Below are 16,446 nucleotides of genomic sequence, written 5' to 3'. Positions count from 1 at the left end.
ATGATCACCTTAACCCCATGGTTGGCAAACGGAGCTCGCGAGCCACATGCAGCTCTTTGGCCCCTTGAGTGTGGCTCTTCCACAAAATATCATGGCCTGTGAGACTATTTTGAAGAAGTGGCATTAGAAGAAGTTTAAGTTTAAAAAATTTGGCTCTCAAAAGAAATTTCAGTCGTTGAACTGTTGATATTTGGCTCTGTTGACTGAGTTCGCAGACCGCTGCCTTAACCTAATCATGGGGAAACATCAGACAAACACAACTAAAGGATATTGTACAAAATAACTGGATTGTTACCTTTTTAGGTGTCCGGGTCATGAAAGTCATTGAAAGACTGTGAAACTGTTCCAGACAGAAGGAGACTAAAAAAATGTGACAGAAAAATGCTGCATATGCCCTGGATATTTTTGCTATAAAATTCGTTATCGGGCCCATCTGGCATGGCTCAGTGGTTTACCACTGGCCTATGAACAAGGAGATCACAGTCAGGGCATATGCCCGGGTTGTGGGCCCAATCCCAGTGTTGGGTGTGCCAGAGGCAGCCAGTCAATGATTGTCTCTCATCATTAATGTTCTATCTTTCTCCCTCTTCCTTCCTCTCTGAAATCAATAAAAAAAATATATATTTTTTTATTTTTTAATATATTTTATTGATTTTGTACAGAAAGGAAGGGAGAGAGATAGTCAGAAACATCGATGAGAGAGAGTCATCGATCAGCTGCCTCTTGCACACCCCCTACTGGGGATATGCCCGCAACCAAGGTACATGCCCTTGACCAGAATCGAACCCAGGACCTTTCAGTCCCCAAGCCAACGCTCTATCCATTGAGCCAAACCGGTTTCGGCAATAAAAAAATATATTAAAAAATTCATTATTGGTTCAATTGAATTAACTTAAATGGATCTGAGGATTAGGTGGCAGTGATGTATCAAGGTTCATTTCCTGATTTTGATTGTTGTCCTGTGCTTATACAGGAGAATGTTCTTCTTAATAGGAAATACATACTGAAGTATTAGAGGATAATGAGATAGGAGATAAGCAATTACTATCAAATGGTTCCAAAAAACAGTTATTTATATTGTACTCCAACTTTTCTATAAGTTTGTGATTGTTTCAAGATGAAAAGTATTTTAAAAAACATAATTGTTATCTGAATGACTGGTGTTTCAGAAGCCTCATAAACTTTTTCCCCATAAAAGAAACAATCATCTCTTATCCTGCTAAGAATGAACTTTAAATAGTGACATGGGTGGGTTTTATTTAAAACACTGAATGACCAGAAGATACAAGCTCTTTAAATTAGATTGTATTTTCCTCCTCTACTGCAAACTTAACAGTTACTGAACTTATTAACCTTAAGCTCTGAAGTAAATTCTCCAACACTGACTGAAAATAAAAGGAGAAACATGATGGGAAAATTACATTTTCAACTGTTAAGTAACTATCTTTTTACCTTCACAGGAACCTTCCATTAACTGGCCTTAGAGGGAGAACATTACTAAAACATTTCCCCCCCCCAGCTATCACATGACTTTAGTTCATAGGAAAATCGATGGCAAGGAATAAATGGTATCTATTGCATAAATACTTTTATTAAAAATGCACACTTGGACTTCATGAAATTCTTTGTGGATTTTATGAAGTGTACCTAAGCCATTTAAAAAGAAAGCTAAAACCGATATCTGTGTGGGGGGCAGGTTTTTAATGTCCAGTCGCCATGTGTTCTGCACATCGATGATTTTTTCCCCCCTTTCAGATTTCTAAGCACAGTGGAAGCCATGAGAGAGAATATCTGAAGCAATTCATTAAAATCTTGGCAGCTGGGCCCTCAGCTCCCGCTCTCCCTGAGAGCTGCCTATACTAAATGCTGACAGCTCTCCCAGCATCTCCCTCCACCGAAGACCTATTGTCACAGCTCTGGAGGAGCCATTCCTGGAGGGACTGCCTCAGCCAATCTAGGGCTTTGAATAAACAAAAACCATGCAAATAAATTACCATCTCAGAAGCCCTGGGTTAGTGGGCTCTTTCGAAAGCTCTCAGGAAAACACATTAGGTTAAAATGAAATATTTTGTTGTATGGTGTCACCTTCCACCCAGTTCAGGGGATTCTGGTGTCCCTCTGGCAAAGGTCACTTGTGGGAGGAAGGGAAATGATAGGCTGTCCTTCAGCTGTTGAATCAGGGAACGCTCTTTTCTTGGAGAAGACTGTACATTGAAAATGTGTTGTAGGTGATTTAAAATGAGAGGTATCATTCCTTGCCAAGAACGTTGCCTTTCCTGCCTTTTTCACCTGTTTTGGTTCTAATTTTTATTTTTATTTTTTTCCAGCTGCTTTCCCTCCCCGTTAGCTTTGGTAATTATGGCTGGGAATTTCCTGGTGCCAGTGTTTCATGGTGGCCTGCCCACCCATTTCCCCCCACCTCCCAGATTCCTCCCAGTGGCCCCTATCTCTTTGGTGTCTTTGTTCTCACATAAAATAGTCCCTACAAGCATTGATCAAAGTTCTATGAATACACACTGACTCATTAGCTACTTAAGATGTTCTTCTTCGTTAAGTGGCTTCTTTTTAAATTTCGGTGGTGAAAAAAATAAATAAATAAATAAATTTTGGTGCTAGTTGTTTATTTATTTATTTTTAATCTTACTGTGAATCACAATATACAAAGGGAACATGATTTGACCTGAGGGATTAAAAAATATATCCATATAATAGAAAATCTTATTGAAAAAGATTTTACTGTGCCAAAAAAAAAAAAAAGCAAGCCTCTGAACCTTTCTCTGTGTGCATTCTTTTTTAAAAAAAATATATATATTTTATTGATTTTGTACAGAGAGGAAGGGAGAGATAGAGAGTTAGAAACATCGATGAGAGAGAGTCATCGATCAGCTGTCTCTTGCACACCCCCTACTGGGGATATGCCCGCAACCAAGGTACATGCCCTTGACCGGAATCGAACCCGGGACCCTTCAGTCCCCAAGTCGACGCTCTATCCATTGAGCCAAACCCATTCTCGGCTCTCTGTGTACATTCTAATAACATAGACTAGTTTAGAAAAATAGAAACCAGCCCAGCACATTCAAAACAGGATCTAAGAGCACTTACAGAATATTTATGGGAATATAAAGTACATAATAGGGAATATAATAAATAATATTGTGATAACTGTGTATGGTGCCAGGTGGGTACTAGACTCATGGGGAAAGGTCACTTTGTAAGTTATATAAATGTCTAACCACTCTGCTGTCCACTTGAAACTAATATTGAATGACAACTGTAACTAAAAAAAAAGTTTTAAAACAAAAGAGGATATGCCCGGTCAGTGTGACTCAGTGGTTGATCATCAACTCCATGAACCAGTTCGATTCTGGATCAGGGCACATGCCCAGGTTGTGGGCTCGATCCCCAGTTGGGGGCATACAGGAGGCAGCTAATCAAGCTAATCAGTGATTCTCTCTCATCATTGATGTTTCTAAGCTCTCTCTCCCTCTCCCTTCCTCTCTAAAACCAATAAATACACACACACACACACATACACACACACACACACACATATGTATATATTTTTTAAAAGATACAAGCAGCCGAAGCCGGTTTGGCTCAGCGGTAGAGCATCGGTCTGCGGACTGAAAGGTCCCAGGTTCGATTCCGGTCAAGGGCATGTACATTGGTTGCGGGCACATCCCTGGTAGGGGGTGTGCAGGAGGCAGCTGGTCAATGTTTCTCTTTCATCCATGTTTCTAGCTCTCTATCCCTCTCCCTTCCTCTCTGTAAGAAAAATCAATAAAATCAATAAAATATATATATTAAAAAAAATATATATATATATATATGCAGTTAATCACCAAAATGGCTATACATCAGTCCTCTTAAAACCTATTGTTTTCTAGAAATAATTTAAATTGTGGGAGTTTTGAGATTTGTAGGTGATTTTTAAAAATTATTATTGAGGGTTCCATGAGTGTTCTCCCACATGTTCATTTAATTTTGGAAGTATTTAATTTACACTTTCTTCATTCTCAAAAATACAAATTTTTTTCAAATTTTGAGCTTACCACCTTCATCACAGAGGAGGTGGTAAGCTCAAATTTTTTCTTTAAAAAGATGACCTGGCCCTAACTGGTTTGGGACTCAAGAAGGCCTGAGGACTCAAGGGTCCCAGGTTTAATTCCAGCTAAGGGCATGCACCTTGGTTGCAGGCACATAACCAGTAGGGAGTGTGCAGGAGGCAGCTAATTGATGTTTCTCTCTTATCAATGTTTCTAGCTCTCTATCTTCCTCTAGCTCTCCCTTTCTCTCTGTAAAAAAAATAAATAAATAAAATGTACTAAGAAAAAAAAAGATGACCTCTATCTATGTCATTTTAGTCAAGACTGGTCTCAGGTCTGCTGAAAGAGGAACTATGGAGACAAATTAGAGCCAGTGGGAAAGAGATCTCTCTCCTGCATGGATGGAATCAGAATACTATCAGAATACTTAATAGCGATGTCAGCCTGAATCCTGTATTGTGTCACCTTTCCCTACAAGGCCTCCAGCTTTCCAAATGCCCATCTAATCTGTGTCCACTCCTGGGACTAGATAGTACAGTTCTCTGCCTGGGTGCTCATTGATAATATCAAAACCTCATCGCTTAAGAAAAAGCCTGACACCGACACCAGGTTGGCCAACCGCTCAGCTCAGCCTCAAGAGGGTAAAGAATTTCAAGTATTAAAAAAAGAAAAGAAGCCAAAACTGGTTTGGCTCAGTGGATAGAACATCGGCCTGCGGAATGAAGGGTCCCAGGTTTAATTACAGTCAAGGGCATGTACCTTGGTTGCAGTCACATCCCCAGTAGGAAGTGTGCAAGAGGCAGCTGATCGATGTTTCTAACTCTCTATCCCTCTCCCCTCCTCTCTGTAAAAAAAATTAATAAAATATATTTTTAAATAAATAAATAAGGTATCCACTCGTCAACCCCTATCCATTTGTAAAGAGAGGGTTAGGGGGAATATTGCAAATCTAGTGTCCATGGAAACAAAAATGTTAACAGTGAAAGATACCCCATATAGCAGGATAAGACACATTCTACAAAGCAATCCAGGAAAATGGAATTGAGGATTAAGGGATATTAGGGAATTTTTAAAAAATAGCAGTCCAGTTCTACTTTCTAATTTCTCCTCAAAAAGAAAATGGTAGATGTATCCACAGACCACTAGATAAATGCCTGAGGGGTCTTAGGGGTAGTTAAGACCTTCTGCGATTCAAGCAATGTTGCTAATTTTTGCTTTAAAATGTTTTAGTCATGGTTTCTTTCAGTGTTAGAAAAATCCTAACTTCCCTGCTTACTGATTATATGGACTCTCATTAAACCAACATTGTCCTTAAGCTAGAAGTCTCTTGCAGTGTGTGCATCGAATAATTAGCTCATTAAAAAATTAATATTAGAATAAGTAAAGACCCAGTTGTCTCAGGTGGTTGAGTCCACTCAGTTTCCTCTCTTTCATATATTTTACATATTACTTTTATACCGTAAGTGGAAATTAATTGCCTGCTCTCTCTCAGTCTCTCTTTGATGTTGCAAAGATCAAAAACTTCCTCAGGGAAGGTTTCCTGCAGGGAATACTGATTCCACGGATGAGTAGCCCCCAGATCTGACTGCCAGGATGTGTGAGCAGGACTGAAATGCTCGTGGGCCTCGGAAAGTGGGCCACGTTGCTAGCCACCCTCCAACCAGGACTGGGGTGGGGATCTGGGGTCCGTTTGGAAACTAGATCACCAACACTTGAAATCGGGATATACATCATAGTAACACCTGGTTAAGGGAAAGACCACTTCCATTAACAGGAATTGCTTTTTGTCTGAGAGGGAGCGGGGAGTGGGGCTGGACACAGAACAGTGATGGTTAGCTCAGACGCAATTAGAATTCTGACTGGCATCAGAATCTTGCAGGCTAATGGGTAAGGTCGGGGACTAGTCCCGGGTGTCCTCTCTCTGCACCATCTCTAGCACATAGGTCACCTTCATTCTGTCACCTCTCCCAGTGGTCGCTGGAGAGCATGCTGGACACAGGGAGGTCAGGAGGAAACGGAGAAAAGAATAGTAGGAGAGGGTAGCAGAGATGAGAAATGGTAATGATGGGGGTCAAACCTATTCCAGGCCCTCTCGTCTCTTTTCTCTCCATCTTAGGCCCCTCCTTCAGCTCCGCAAAGGAATGTTATAAGAGCTAAGGAAAGCTCTGTCATGGCATACAGCATCAACCACAGGTCAAAATACCTCCCAGTAGAACATTTATCTGAAATGAAATCTTAATCCCAGAGGAGAACAAGTCTCCTCCCAAAACACAAGTACTGAGCTGGCTCAGACAGAGGAGCACCCCCTAATGAGTCAGAGTGATGAGCTCAGCCACTGCTCATACTGCCCACAAGATGCCCGGCTCAGTCCCCACCACCCTGCGAAATTCCAGTTGTTAAGAGCCACCCTTTCCTACATATGGGAACCTCCTGGAGGGCTTGTTAAAACTGGCTCCACCCCCTGAGTTTCTGATTGACGTAACTAACAAATCCTCTAGGGATGCTGATGTTGCTGTTCTGGGGAGCCACCCTTGAGAACCATTAGTCCAGGACATCTTACAAACACTTGCTGTTTGTTTTCATGATGGGAGGTCAGAAATGCATGCTGTGGAACAGAAGAAAATAGGAGTCATTTTGTGCTGGATTTCTGGGTTTCTCTGTATTGGGTGTACTCTTACTCCCTCTGTTCCCCATGTTGTTGATGCAATTTTAGCACTGTTAATGAGATTTTAACCATTTTCAGGAAAACCACTTTGCTTTCCTCTTTGAAAGACAATGAAGGTTGAATAACAGGGGAAATGATGTTTTGGAAGAAATTAGTGTTTCTGATGTATCCGGTATAGCCTTGCTTCTTCCATAATGGACAGTAGACATTTTTCGGGGCATGTCAATTGCCCTTTGATTTTCTTTCAGATCTTCCTGAAGACTTGCCAATTAAAAAGGTCCAGGTGATTTGTCAAGATTTACACAGGAACTATTTTTTAAAAAAACACACACAGAAACAAGCAAGTCTGACCTGAAAAAAATGTTTTCTAACTCCAGTGATCACTTTTGATCATAAGCCCAACAAATAATGAGTCTGCCCAGGGAAGCTCAGGATTGCTGTTACTGCATGTCGTTCCTGAAGCTCTTCTTCTTTAGCTTCAAGCCTGAATGCAAGTGAGTTCAAAGAAAATGGGCGATTTAAAACCTACATTTGTGGTTGATTATTCATTCTCCAAACTCCCTTCTCTTAGACATACACATGTTGGGAAAAACTCACAGAGCGTGAAGAGCTAATAAAATGAAATAATGCACATTCATCAATATACTGATAACTAGAATTACTTAAGACTTGCAAGGACCACTGCAGTGACAATATATTTTCTTGTCATTTTACTTTGCCATGATCAAAAAGCTTTTATCAACTTTTTAAATGAGTCTCTACAACATCCCTCTGAGGCAAATGAAGAACAGTTGTCATTATCCTCTTTCCACAGATGGATGGGTAAACACACAAAGGAGGAGTCTGAATCAGCCAGGAAGGAAACCCAGCTAAGGGCCCAAATAATTCGAATGCTGTCTGCCTCTTTGATCAATGCTATTTTCCTTTGATTCATGTGTTGTGCAAAACTCTGAAGGCAGTGTTATCATCCTTTAGTGATGTGCCAAACTCTATGGAGACATCTAAAGAGAGGACACGATGATCAGGCTTGGTAAATATAGGCAGCAGCAGTGCATGTCTATGGAAACCCAAATTCAATTTTCTGTGTGGGTAAAATGATCAAGGCCCATCAGTGCCGAATCCCATCAGCACCTGATCAGCTGGCATCATGTTGTTATTTTCATAAGAACACACAGAGAGAGGGTAATGTTTAACTAATAAATATAACTGCAAGGCCGCAAACTTCCAAAAATACCCAACATTTGGGAATTTTTCTGCGTGACAATAGTTTTCAGTGCAACCGGCTTAGAAAATGGGCTGTCCCTGGCCAGAAGCCAGATGGCTAACGCAAAAACGCAGAACACAGACTCAAAACCTGCACGGCAGACCCTTTTTCATATCATGCCATGTTTTACTAAGAAGAGATTCATACTACAAAACTACTGCGTTCTTTAGGAACTATTAGTTTTAATAATCTCAAATTTTAAAAAAATGTATATTTTATTGATTTTTTTACAGAGAGGAAGGGAGAGGGATAGAAAGTCAGAAACATCGATGTGAGAGAAACATTGATTAGCTGCCTCCTGCACACCCCCTACTAGGGATGTGTCTGCAACCAAGGTACATGCCTTTCACCAGAATCGAACCTGAGACCCTTCAGTATGCAGGCGGATGCTCTATCCACTGAGCCAAACTGGTTAGGGCTAATAATCTCAACTTTTAAGCAATGGAGAGTGACAGGTCCATAAACCACAAGGCCTGGAAGGCTCCAGTCTGCAGACCTCCTTGAGGCTCTTCCACATCCCCCACCAGGGGTCTTCAGCAGCAGCAGGCGGCCCAGCTCTCCAGGGCCCTGGTGGTTCCTGCCCCTCACACATGCTCCCAGGCGCCTCCATTCAGTGATCCTGAGACTGCGGAATTGAAAGGCCACTAAGCCCTCAGAGTGGGGAAACCTCAAAGTACAAAGGTTTGGGGTTTTCCTTTTCTGTCAGTACTGTACTTTACTAAGGTCAGTAAGTTTTGAAGTATGGGATTCCCCTGTTCAAGAGGGATGTGGCAGAAACAAAGTTTCAAAAGAGGCAGAAATTGCAAAATGGGTAACCCGTTATTCTAAAAGGTGTTTGCTTTAAATTTCAAAAAACAAAAATAAAAATAAAGGGCCATATCTGTACAGTGTTCCTTCTAATTCTTTAAAATTGAGAGGGTAACATGCTACATATACCATATGCCTGGCTGGTGTGGCTCAGTGACCGTCAACCTATGAACCAGGAGGTCATGGTTTTCTAGTAACTCCCCTTCAGGACACATGCCCATGTTGCAGGCTCAGTCCCCAGTAGGGGGAGTGCAGGAGGCAGCTGATCAATGAGTCTCTCTTTCCCTCTCCCTTCCTCTCTGAAATCAATAAAAAATATATTTTATAAAAAGGAAAAAAAGAGAGAACATGAGAACAGATAGGATCCCAGGCTGGGAGGGAAAAGGAGAGAAAGTGTTAGAATTCAGTAAGGGCTATGTTGGTGCTGGGGCAATCTCTGCTGACTATTTAGCATCTTTCAACTGCAGCTATTACTACTGCTGTATCCACAAAACCCTTTGGATACAAAATAAGGTCAGAGAAGACAAATATCACCTTCAGTTTCTCAAGTAACTCCCATAAACACAACCAAAACAGATTTACCTTCCCAGACATCCAAGACAGAAGTGACTTTCAATAGCAAGACAGGCAGTGCCCAAAGAAATACATATTCCTCTAGGACCGTGGTCGGCAAACTGCAGCTCGAGAGCCACATGCAGCTCTTTGGCCCCTTGAGTGTGGCTCTTCCACAAAAATACCACGGCCTGGGCGAGTTTATTTTGAAGAAGTGGCATTAGAAATTAAGTTTAAAAATTTTGGCTCTCAAAAGAAATTTCAATCATTGTACTGTTGATATTTGGCTCTGTTGACTGATGAGTTTGCCGACCACTGCTCTAGGAAGGAAGAGAAAAGACCGTGAAGTACTTTCTCTCTATCAAGTACTTTGTATGGAAGAAGCTTTCATTTGTGGGTGTAAGATTCATTCAATGAATTCTTCTTCAGAATGGTACAAAGCACTGAGTTAGGTGCTAAGAATGTAAAAGAGATGGTCTAATCCCTTGCAAATCTTACACTGTAGTAAAGGTAGATGTTTAAAAGTAAACATAAGTGTGAGTTATGTAGTAGGTTGAAAATTTATCGTCACAACCCAGATGTCTGAAGGTGCCTTTATCTTTTCTAATAAAAATTTCGTTCTTTTGCCCCCTTTTTACTGATGGAAGGAAAATTAACTCAGTCTTGCCTCTTGAGGAAAACAGATTCTTTACCTGTAGCTTTGCTCACAGTCTGGATTTGGCTGCTTATGTGCCTTGTGATATAGTTACAAGGCAGCTTTAACATTAAGGAAATTGTTCTTGCATATTATTAGTCAAAAAAGTCAGAAGTGCATGAATGTAACGTTGTGCATAACTGAATTCCACATAGCACACGAACCATAGTTCCCAGCTCAGAATGGAAAAACATAAACTTGTCAATACTTGGTAATCGTTTCCGCACTGGAATTTTTCCTCTTGTGACTAAGCACCAAGTCAAATTCAATTCTTCCTTCCTCTTGTCTTCTCTGTAGGGAGAAAGAACTAAGCTCCTGGGCCATCCTACACACCCGCTGTTCTTTACACAGTCCTCTTCTTTTAACTGAGGTTGAGTCTATTTCTTCATTCTGCACGTATCCTGATTTCATAGGCTTGTTGTAAAAACTCTCTGGTCAGTCAGTCCTCCAAATAGAGAAGGGGAGGCTCAGAGGAGACGAGAGTAGATTATACATGCTAATGGGAGCTGAGAAGTTGCCCCTGATCAACTACACCTCAGGTGATGCATATATGTGGCCCACCGAAGACCATGTGCAACTGCATTATAGAAGCCAAGGTCACAGAGCCATTTTACCACTAAGGTGTTTTGAGAGGGTCAGATAACATTTGGGAAATGGTGTGTGTAAAAGCATGTAAAGTGTTAAGTGTGAAACAGGTGTTAATTGCCATTATTATAACTGTGAGAAGTTTTTTAATGTCTTAAATATATTTAATAACATATAAAATTCAAAAAAATAGTAAAACTTTGAAAGATCTTATTGTAAAAAGACACAAGAGGTGTGTAATGAAATAATGGATCTAAGTAATGATCATGAATGGCAGCTACGAACACAGGTGAAAAGCTGAGGGAGAACTTTATACTAGTTGTATCAGTGTGAAAAATCTTAAACTCACTGATAAAAGTTAATATCAAAAAGAGAGATAACCAGCCCTGGTCAGGTGGCTCAGTTGGTTGGAGCATTGTCCCCTACATCAAAAAGTTGTAGATTAATACCTGGTCAGGGCACATACCTAGGTTGTAGGTTGGGATGGGTACCAAAGACAAACGATCAATGTTCTTCTCTCTCCCTTCCTCTCTCTAAAAAGCATTAAGCATATCCTTGGGTGAGGATTAAAAAGAGAGAGAGATAGCCAGATGTATACGTCTTCTGATGAAAGCATATAACCCCATTTATTCATTTATGATGACAAATTAAATCTGAATCTAATCAAGACTGTAAACCTAACTCCGGTTTTTAGAAAATGCTGGGGACAGAGGTACATTAAACTGTCAAACAAACCATAAGATGGAATCAGCCAGATCCAGAATCTGAGTATAGTTATAAGACAAATGATTTGGTTTCTTCAACAAACAAATTCCAAGATAAGAGAAAGAGGGAGAATTACAATTTTTTAACTATTTAAGAAGAATGTATAAAATGTACTGTCTAGCCCTAGCTAGTTTGACTCAGTGGATAGAGCATTGGCCTGTGAACTGAAGGGTACCAAGTTTGATTCTGGTCAAGGGCATAGATCATCGGAAAACACAGATATTTACATACATTATGATTCATAACAGTACAAAATTACAGTTATGAAGTAGCAACAAAAATAACTTTATAGTTGGGGGTCACCACAACATGAGGAACTGTATTAAAGGGTCATTAGTCAACAAAGCCAAATATCAACAGGACAAAGATTGAAATTTCTTTTGAGAGCCAAATTTTTTAAACTTAGACTTCTTCTAACGCCACTTCTTCAAAATAAACTCGCCCAGGCCGTGGTATTTTGTGGAAGAGCCACACTCAAGGGGCCAAAGAGCTGCATGTGGCTCATGAACCACAGTTTGCTGATCACGGGGCTATAGCATTGGGGGGGGGGGGGGGGGTGTTAGGCTTTATATATTAGCAATGCAAATAGAAATGTTTACACATGAAATTATATATTTGTTTCGTTTCAAAAATTTAGTGTGACAGGGGAGTGGGGCATATAGATGAAACAAGACTGGTTATGAGTCACTAATTAGTGAAATCAGGTGATGTGCACATGAGATTTTATTATTCTATTTTTATATGTGTCACTTTTTCTATAATGGAAAATATTTAGGAGGAAGGCGGAAACAAAATGAATCAATTGAAAATAGTGTCTGAAGCTGAAACTATTATTACTCCGAAATTGAAGATAATCCAGCGAAGTTTCATTATGTGTGTATAAAATGAAAATACATTGCAAATGTGCTCTTAAAAAAGACAACGTCAGAACCACTGGGGATTTATTAATTTTTGTTTCTTTCTTGTTCAATTTGGGAATTAAAACTTTAAAAAAAAGCACCTGTAAATTATTGTTATTAACAACTGTTCACTGAACGTACACTAAGTGGCAAACTTGCATTTTGCCATATATATTTGTGGAATTTTGGCTATAGTATAAAACCAGCTGGGGATACCAGGAGACCAAGCAATTATAAATCCGTGCAGGATAACACAGTATGTAACAAAACTAGCTAGCTACCCTCTAGAGATTTTTACTTCCTTTCCAGAGAATATGGTTTTAGGGGATGCAAATGTTCAGGCCAGGAGTACATCTCCCAGCACAAGGTGGACTGGAACCTGTGACTAGTTCTCAGCAGATAAAGTGCTGGGACACGTCCCACCTGGACAAAGGTGGTCAAGAAGCAGATGTACAGCCTCAGCTCCTTCTCCAACTCCCACAGTCTGGACAACTCTGGGAGCTCTGTGTTAAAGATGGCAGAGTCTCTATCACCCTGAGTCCCTAAATGGCTGCAAAAAGTACCGCCACCATCATTGCCAACACACCAATACTTATACACCATTATCAATGAACAATCAATATCTGTGTATGATGTTAAGCCAGTGATATTTAGGGCTTTATCTGTTATAGGGGCTAGTATCATTGGCTAATTGGGATGTTGCCATGGATACTCAGGGTTGAGAAAAATCAGAAAATGTTTCATGGAAAAGGTGGAACTTGAGCTGGGTTTGCATGATAATCTGTGTGGATGTGGCTAAATGGAGAGGGGTTGGGTGGGTGGGATACTAGAATAAGGAACCAGCACAGGAAACACAACAGACATTCTTATACAAGTAGGGGACGGCAAAACCATTCTGATGAGCAGGTGAAGGTTGGGGAGAGTGGGAAATAAGGATGAAGAGGCAGCAAGGGATCAAAGGATTGAGGTCCTTGAAATTTTAGGACCTGGTTCAATGGAAACCACTGAAGTTTCTGGAATACAAGGATGTCTGATAAAAGATCTACGTTAGGGGAATTAGTGGGACAAGAATGCAAAATGGACCCAAGAGAAAAGGATTAATCTGAGTGACATCCAGTTTTGATATCAAAATCATCTTAAAGCACAAATCCACAGGCCTTGACAACAGAGAAACAAACATGAAACTAAAGGTTATTCAATCTAATCTGTATCTAGTCCTAACTCTCAAAATTGTCAGTTCTATTTTTTAAGGCATATTATTTAATCTTACTGAGAGTTTTTCTTTCTTTGTAGAATGAGGGGATAGAATCAATGAGACTTTGTGAATTATTTGAATACTTATATTCAAAATGGTTGCAACAGAAAAATAAACACATTGACCTCCATTTTAATATCTATCAAAACAGTAATCAAGCCCTAGCTGGCCTGGCTCAGTGGATAGAGCGTCAGCTTGCAGACTGAAGGGTCCTGGGTTTGATTCTGGTCAAGGGCACATGCCTGGGTTTCGGGCTTGGTCCCCAGTGTGGAGCATGCAGGAGGCAGCTAATCAATGATTCTCCCTCATCATTGATGTTTCTATCTCTCTCCCTCTACCTTCCTCTCTGAAATCAATAAAAATATATATTTTTTAAAAATAGCAATCAAGATATATAAGACTGGAGGTTCCATTTGAAAAACAAAGGGTGCTCTCTTCAACAGCACATGTACTAACATTGGAACGATACAGAGAAGATTAGCATGGCCCCTGCGCAAGGATGACACGCACATTGGTGAAGCGTTCCGTATTTTTTTGGAAACAGCCTAAATGCCCATCAGCAGATGAGTGGGTTAGAAAACTGTGGTACATCTACACAATGGACTACTATGCTGCTGTAAAAAAAGAAGGAATTCTTATCATTTGCAGCAGCATGGATGGATCTGGAGAGCATTGTGTTAAGTAAAATAAGCCAGGCAATGAAAAATAAATACCACAGGGGTTTTTATGGATAATAAAGAACATTTATCTCACTCATTTATGAATAATAAAGAACATTACAAACTGTTAAATAAAAATAGACAGAGGCAAAGAATCATCGAACACAGTCAAACTACATCAGGAAGGTAGGAGAGGGTTGGCAGCTGGGGGAGGGGAAAGGGGAGGGAGAGTAAGAGATCAACCGAAGGACTTGTAAGCACAACCAACAGACACAAGACAGTGGGGGTGGGGGGATGAGGGCAAGTGCCAGGGAGGAGGGGGAGGAGACATATGTACTACTATTTGTAATACCTTGAACAACAAAATTTTATTTAATTTTTTTTTTAAAGAAAAAAAAAAACAAAGAGAAGGACAGAAAAACTCAGTAGAGAGAAGCAGTGTTGTTGGGGGAAAGGAGTGTTATATTGCAATGGAGAGATGATGTTTCTGGAACTGAAAATAAAGATATCATCATTAGTGGGACACACACCTGTCCATAATGAAGTATTTGTCTCAAAATAGATTTTCTTTGAGCCTTAAACCTAAATTCTGTTGTGTCCCTGAGGATATCACAGGATGACCTACTTTCATTTGTTAATCCCAGTCCTAAATGCTAATCTTTTACTTTGTCTGTTAAAGGATAGTTTAAATTAGGATGGATTGCAGAACTAGACATGCATTAATATATCTTTTATGACCCTGACCTAGCAGAGCATGAGAAGCATCTGGAGTATGAAATCAATGCAGAGTGGTGCTCAGAAAGGATTTTATTTTAAATAGCAAATGCAACATTGATTTGGTTTCTGTTCTGCAGATTCTTTCAATTCTACAAAGAAGAAAGCCGCTTGTAATATTGAGCCTCTCTTGTCTGCAGTCTGTAAACATAAAGAATCTTAAATCAATGGTCTTAATCAATTTAGCACATTTCCATCCCTTTTTCAAGATGTAAATTCAATATCCTGCCACTGCAATCTTGCCTGCAGTCTTAAGTTGCAATGTTTTAAAGGATGATACTGGAATCTCACCTAGTTAACCTCATTTGAATGCAAGTACTTTAAGAACACGTTTACTTAGGAATTAAATTGTTTTTCTGTTACATGAATTTCAAGATATATATATATATATATATATAAAATAGGGTTCTGCAAAAGAATCATTCATCTAGAAGAGCCCTGGACATGACATTCTGGAAAAATAATTTACTTGCCATTGAACACATAAATATAACTTGCCTTCCACGGGTTCGCTGGGCTGGGTTGGCCATGCATGGTGACGGTGACAGTGAGCCGTGAGTGGGAGCCAGCCTGGGGAGCGTGAGGTAGCTGGGTCTGCTGGTGAGCGGCTCAGAGGTCCTGTAGGCATGCGGGCTCACTGTAGGCACTTCCACCCGCTGTGTAGTATCAGTAGCCAGGGTACCACAGACTTCAAATACCTGAGAGCCAAGCAAATGGCTTCCTACCACTCCTTAGTCTTAGGGTCGGTCTTAGAAAGAATTACTGAGCTACTTGGTATGGGCACAGAGGAGGTACAGGACTCAAAAGGAATAAGAAAGGGTACTGTTTCATGCATATATTTATCTCACTTTACCCTCACAACTACTTTAATAGTTACTATTATTACCTTTTTTTTTGCACAAATAAGGAAATTGAATGTCAGAGAAGTTAATTTGTCTAAAGCCACCGGCTAGTCTGTGATCAAACCTGGACTTAAAACTGAGACTGTAAAACCCTGAGTCTAACCATCACACTACAGAAATGGATCTTAAAGTGACACATGAGTGCCCAGGGAAGCTTCCCAGTGGAATTAGAGCTGGAAACGGGCAGTAAAGGTTGCAAGGATTGGATGAACAGAGAGAAAAGGCGAGACCTGTCCAGAAGGAAGAGCAGAAGAGAAAGGACAGAAGCAGGAATGCCTGTTCCTGGAACAGTGAGGGAAGGAGCCTGACGGGATTGACAGGTCATTCTGTTTGGAATAATAACGTAGGATTTTTGCACTTGGAAACACATTCATATCCATCTTTTTTATTTTATTTTTAAAATTATTATCTGTGTACATATCTTACCATTGCATATCCATCTTATAGATCCTCAGAACAGATCTTTTAATAAGAGAAAAGTTATTATAATCCCTCTTTGCATATATACAGGAATAAAAGCTCAAACAGATAAGTGACACCTCCATCACATACCCCTCCCTCCACAGGGCCTTTGTACAC

The 16,446-nt window shown here is 40.2% G+C and overlaps 1 non-coding gene across 1 annotated transcript; it reads left to right on the top strand.

Annotated features, from left to right (window-relative positions):
* The first annotated feature begins 13,959 nt into the window (after positions 1 to 13,959).
* LOC118714662 lies at positions 13,960 to 14,066 on the top strand. Its single transcript, XR_004986654.1, has one exon. It is a non-coding gene; the product is annotated as a U6 spliceosomal RNA (small nuclear RNA).
* Positions 14,067 to 16,446: the final 2,380 nt, after the last annotated feature.

Source organism: Pipistrellus kuhlii, unplaced genomic scaffold (genome assembly GCF_014108245.1).
Source record: "Pipistrellus kuhlii isolate mPipKuh1 unplaced genomic scaffold, mPipKuh1.p scaffold_m20_p_10, whole genome shotgun sequence".
Lineage (NCBI taxonomy): Eukaryota > Metazoa > Chordata > Mammalia > Chiroptera > Vespertilionidae > Pipistrellus > Pipistrellus kuhlii.
Note: the sequence above shows the minus strand (reverse complement) of the source record. Positions and strands in the feature narration are given on the sequence as shown.